The sequence below is a fragment of the Teleopsis dalmanni genome, chromosome 2, assembly GCF_002237135.1.
Source record: "Teleopsis dalmanni isolate 2A chromosome 2, ASM223713v2, whole genome shotgun sequence".
NCBI lineage: Eukaryota > Metazoa > Arthropoda > Insecta > Diptera > Diopsidae > Teleopsis > Teleopsis dalmanni.
This window is the reverse complement of record NC_051847.1, coordinates 150,963,365-150,969,949: the sequence shown is the minus strand read 5'-3', so window position 1 is coordinate 150,969,949 and position 6,585 is coordinate 150,963,365. Positions and strand designations below refer to the sequence as shown.

The 6,585-nt window shown below is 28.3% G+C and overlaps 1 protein-coding gene across 1 annotated transcript in view; it reads right to left on the bottom strand.

Moving 5' to 3' along the window:
• The window catches only part of LOC119679305 (mpv17-like protein), a 479,294-nt gene that overhangs the window by 235,931 nt on the left and 236,778 nt on the right, over positions 1-6,585 (bottom strand). The window lies entirely within an intron of this gene.

The following is a 6,585-nucleotide window of genomic DNA, read 5'->3' as shown; positions in this document are numbered from 1 at the left end:
TTTAAGCTGCAACTTCGCAGCTCTGATTATGCTGATTATACATTGTCTTAATTTTAGGAACTGTAAATTTATATTTTGAATCCGCGGAAAGGTAAGGGTAGAACTAAACAGAAACACAAGGCAAGGGCAACTGGTATTTTTTATCTCCCTTTCTTATTTTTTATCTTTTTTATTGCATTCTTTTTTTCATTGAGCGTAATTCCGTTGCTAATGATTTTTGGCACACGTTTCACATTGGCAGGAAGAAGGGAATATGTAAGTCCAACCCACGGTTTTTAGTATTTGCTCGAAGGGCTGCACGTTGGTATCTGCGCCGCTGTTGTTGTTATTGTTGTTGTAAATTTTGTTGCTGCTACTGTTGTTATTGGTGTCGTTGACAGTTGTTGCCACGAATTTTTTATTGAGAAAAATTAATGAAACGTTCATGGCATAATTTTAGAAAATTATGGTGGCAACAAACGTTCCCAGCATGAATTAAGAACTTCATAGCTGTTTACAGTGTAAATGTGGGTGTCGGAAATATTTGACAGGAGGTAGATGGAACTGTGATGGTGGTGTAAGGAATGTCATTGTGACAACAAAAGGTGTTATTCCATGAATGAAAAGCATTAGAAGGAGTGCGGTGACTCGTACATTCCATGTTATTTGTTATTTGCGGTTTTTTTATGATTGCATTGAAATATTAATTTTGAAAAAGAGGGCTAAAATATCTATTGAAAAATTTTTAATAAAATTAAAATATTTTTATGAAGGAATCTTAAGGTGTAATTTAGGAGTGTAATAAGTTTGAGTGAGAGTCACGTCTAAAGATCTAATATTTATAATATTTCATATATATTTTGCTGTTCATATAAGTATATAAATAAAATATTCGTTATCTATTGAATATATTTTTTCTATTAAAGCGATGATTTCATCTGATGATGTTATTTTTTACTAACCCGAAACTAATAACAAAGAATATCAACCTTCGAAATAGATCAAAGGACTATATTCAAACAATAATTCAAGCATTAATATTAACTTCAACATTAATGCACCATAATTGTTTAATATAAAAATTTTTTAAATTATTGAAATTATCTTAAAGCCAATTGAAGTAAATTTTTGGCTAGAAGCTAGAGCATATCCTGTTGAAAATCTCTAATCAACTTCAGGATTATCAATATATGCAAATTAAATTAGTCAAATTAATGAACTTGTAGATGCAGATGGTGTTTTGTATGTATTTTACATTGGGGCACAATATTTAACTCTCAAACGAGATCGAATGCTATCTTCATGCGAAATAATGAACCTATTCTAAACTATAAGTACAATTTAAATATTTATACTTATTTTCTTTACTAAATTAATAAAAAATTGTAGTGTAGAGCATATTATAAGGATATATGAAAGAAATCATTGAAAACAGAAACTCTAGTAAATTAAACATGCATATAAATGTGCATATATGCATATATATTGTATATTATGTCAAGATAGTGTTATAACTTCCTTAAGGCAAAAGATATGTAAAACTTATAAATATTAAAGGGTTACTAAATATGATTAGTATATGGATTTATTTTTTAGCATTAACTTCAGACTACAAGTACTTTTATTTCATCATCTAAACACTACACATAGGAAGAACAATCTTACTGTAACTTCATTTCAAATTAAAATAAATTGAACATAATCCAAAATCTCTCAAGATAAGTAGTAACGAAAGGATTAAAATTTTTAGAACAATAGTATTTCAAGCATGTCAGTCCATTAATTACCCAAAGGCTTATCTAACATAACAATAGCTTATTATATTTTAGTTCACATGCTTTTCGAAAAGTAAATCCGATAAGGAAATCCGATACCAATACTATTGACATGTTAGCGTAAGTATAATAGGAGTGTTCCAATACCCAAAAAAATGATGGGTAACCGAAACCGAATATGTCTAATAGGAACTGCAACTTAATTCTTTTAATATACAATCCATGCATCGGTCTTCGATTGAGGCACCTAGTTTGTCGATGTTGAGCACACAATATATAAATCAAAATATTACTTTTTTAAATTAAGAAAATATTATTTGAACATTTAAAAAAACTGAAAAAATTTGTTCTAGTATTACATAAAAAAATAAAAACCAAAAAAATCAACTAAAAGATACTGTGTTTAATATATAGCCAATATACTGTATTAGTAAGTTTCTTAAGATCGTGGCAAAAGTGGTATAGATCAATTTTTTATATTTTTTTTATTAATAAAGTTAATAAAATATATATGTATATTTTCTTTTTTAATTTATTTCTAATAAGATTATATATATATATTTTATTTTTGTGTGTGTTTAAACGTCGATTGGGATATCATTTAGAACATTCAGTTTCTTAAGTTACTTTAGAACTCTACAAGCCTTTTTATTCTCTCAGATACAATATTTATTTCAAGAACTTTCTAAAGATCAACGTTCTTGACATATCCTGGTGGATTTAGAATACGTTTCCTTTTAAAATCATGTATTGACCACGAAATGTTAAAAGGTTTTGTCCTAATAAATTACTGGTTCTTATAATTCTATATGTAATTAGAATCCTTTTGCAGATATTTATTTTGTTTTTTCATATTAATACCTTAGGGATTGTGATCGTATATATTGATTAAATACGTTACTATTAGTTAAAATATTTATTTATCACTTAACAGTCACAAATGGTTTTCGAAATTTTCGATTGATGTGGTTGATGAATTGCCTATGTCAAGTGCCCTATCTTTTCTAACTTCAGTTACAAACTTCCAACACCCTCACATATGTCACATAAAAAAATCATTATAAGTCAAAAGTGTATTTATTTTTTGTGGATAATTCAATGAAAAAAATTATTTAAATATTTTTCAACTATACTTTCTGTATCTCTAAAAATAATAATCCAACAGATGGATTCAACAAACAATAACGTTAAATGTCCGACACACTAAAGCTAATTCTGAAGCTGTTCAAATAAGCGAAAAGGAAAGGGTTTCATGTCAGTGAGAAGAACTCTTCCGCATGATTTCCGAATCATGAAATACCGGCAAAATACACTTCTCGATTGCATTGAACCCTTTTGTTGCTGTTATCTGCCGGTCACGTAAACGCGTAAAAAGTCGTCATTAAACAGAAACAAATGCATTTGTTATGATTTCAATCATGTGCCCTCTTTAACATCATCATATCAGTATTGTGACAATCCATCTGATGCATGTTTTTCCCTTATTTTTACTGTCAATCCATAAAATATCACATAAAAACCACTTGTGATGTTCGTTTACCATTAAATGCGATTATAATGTCATAGTGAATGCTTTCCCTTCTTGTTTTGCAGGGGTGCCGTTTCTATTAGATATAATTTTGAAGCAAATATTTATTTAGAATAAAAACCAAATATCAGGTTTATTACTAAACTTGTATTGCCACATAAAATATCTCTGTTTGGGATCTTGAGCTAGTGTTACAAACTTAATATCCTCTCCAAAATAATTTTTGTTTTTTATTGGATATATTAGATATATACCTATATATTTTTATATTTTGAGTACATGAAATCTTTTTGAAACTTTTTTTGTTTAATTTATATCATAATCCATTTTTCATTAAGAATTTTCATTTTCATTAAGAATTCTGTTAAAATTGGTTTTCTCTTTTTTAATTCTAAGCAGAAGAATTAATGAAAGCACTTGCTATTATGAAAAATATGTACTAAAAATATATAGCTTAATTAATTCGCTTTAAAATTTATTAGTATTAAATTAAGTATAATTTTCATAGTTGGACCAGTGCTTCTATAACTAAGCCTTACAGCGCCCCCTATCTAAAATCACAGTTGGTTCACTTCAGTTGTAAAAGTAAAATTTGCTTCATTAAACCAACGTTTTTTCTACCTCTTTAGTAGCTATAGTAGTTACACCCTTACAAACAACTTTTTTAACGTCGATATGTTTTACAACAATGTAAGAGCTCCTGACATATGTTTACTCCATATATCTTTTACAGGTTCGTCGCTCTATGAGTCTTTTAACTTATGATTATAAGTATTCTTAAACGACTTAAGTTAATTAATTTTAAGACTTTCATTAAAGAAGAAATGGAATTAGATTTCTTTGCATTCGATCGAAGTTCACTCCAGCAAATAATTTGAATATGTACTATAAAAACTATTATATGTACAATATAAAAGCTTTTAAATATTTTTTAATAATTCATTGTTTTAAACACAAAATTATTATTAAATATTTTTTGATTTTATAAAAAATGCGTAACAAGGCTTTAAACAACTCCATACACTGGTAAAATACTTACATTAATACAAATTTTACATAGGTTCTCCGAATTCATCAAAAGAGACCTCGTGAACACAGCAAGGCTTACTGCAGTTCTTTCTGGTCATTGGTGTATAGAAACCCACGCTGAGAAACTGCGCATTCCCCATAATCCACACTGCAGAAGTTGTGGAAACCCGCAGAAAAAGATACCATAACATATTTTTTCTGTGAATGTCCGGCTTTGACGTTCAGAAGATATAGGTTCTTAGAAAGATACTTCTTTGATAGTTGATCATACTGTTCATCGGTGAAGACGAATTATCTAAATTCGGCGGGATGAATTTTGTCATTACTATTCTATACTAGGATTCTTGCGATGAATGTGGTAACAAAATGGCAAAAAATCGCAAATTGAGGTACATGGAACTAACCAACCAACCACAGATTTTACATGAACTTCTTAGTAAAATCCAGTTAGGCTAAACATATGATGCTTTGGATAACAATTATGATTTATATATGACACTAAAGTAGTATTGTCAAATCAGGATTACGAAATGGGCAACGAATATATTTTTTACTAATCATCTAGCTTTATCTACACTGAACCTGATCAAACAATTATATAATTCATCAATATTCGATAAGTTTTTGTCTGTCCTATTAATATCCTTGAATTACACATCTCAAGTAATGTAGCAAGTACATTCTTCAATCGAAAATAGATTCGTTTGAGGAAACATTTGTAGCCATTTTGGTGATATCAGATTGATGAAATAAATCTATTCTCTTTAAATACTAATGCCATTCCTTTCAGCTGATACAATTTTATTTCACAATACAACAATGGGTACTACTTATTACTTAACAATTCTACTATGTTTCGACACATGTTACTGTGTCTCCCTTCAACTACATAAATCATAATCAGCCTAACGCATATCTTAATTAATTTATAAAGATAAAATAATTATTGTTTTGACGTCTTCATTTAGAAATACTTCATCTAATCGCGGCTGAGAGGTTGATTGTCAGGGAATAAAAACATTCAAGGCGGTGTGATTAATGCATATATGCATTATAATGTATGTATGTTCAATGCGTGGGTGCCAAAAGAATTGTTTCACTAAAATTAAAATAAATATTTCCTTATCCTAAAGTGTCTTATATCGCATCCAGCAGATATTATTATTTCAATTTTCCTTTTTTTTCAGTGTTTATTCTGAAAGGTTCTTCGGTGCCGTAGGAATATATAAGCAAACGGAGACTTTCCAATATTAACGCTGCATGTGCAATGAATTTTCAAACACCACGGGAACTATTTTGTCTCTCATCTGCCTGTGTTTAAGTGGAAAACTGCTAAACATTTTGTAATAAATTTTTCCGACTTTAAATGCTGACATCGGAAACCAATTAAGATTAAGTTGATGTGTTAAGAATTTTAAAACCGAACACAAAGCATTGTGAAAAATCCACAATGCACAAATATTTTATTTATTTTAAAAGGTTGCACTCGAATGATTATGATGAAAAATTTATACTGCAGCCTTGTAATCCATGTAGATTAATTGGATTTTGTTGCTCGAAAGGTCAAAGTTAATTGAAAAATTTCTGAATTGCATTCGTTATTTTTCTATTCTATTTTTGTTGAAATCATAATCGTCAGTGATTGTTAATTGGTTGCATTTGTTGTTTAGCTTTCTTTTTCTATTTTGATAAAAAATTTTCCTTCAAAAATAGATGAACCAAACCCATTAAGCAGAGTTTAAACAAAAACAACATTAAAGCCGGTGAGATCTTTTTTTAGAATGAGTTCCGTGTATTCTTATGAAAAATAAAAAAATATTAAACAGTGTTCACATTATTATAGTTTATTATATATTCCGTTTTTATATCATTTTATTATTACTTTATGACAATATTTTATAAAAATTAACTATTATTAACACCATACAACCTTAACACCATACAAAATATTTTAACTTTCCAAGATCAATCACCACAATATAATATGTATAATATATATATTTCTTTGTATTTTATAACATCGAATTAGAATAAACAAGAATTATAACCATTATTAGAATTATACTAATATAATAAAATATTTATAAAATAAATGTAATATTTTGTAAGCAGACAATTAAAACTGTAATTTAATACAGAAAATAGGTATTGTGATGATTATAAGTCTTTAGTACTACAACTGACCTTATCCTTTCGTATGAAGGCCAGGAAGTCATTTGTTAAGAATTTGCTTAAAAGCTTTTACCCAAAATCCTTTTTCTTTGCTAAATTATT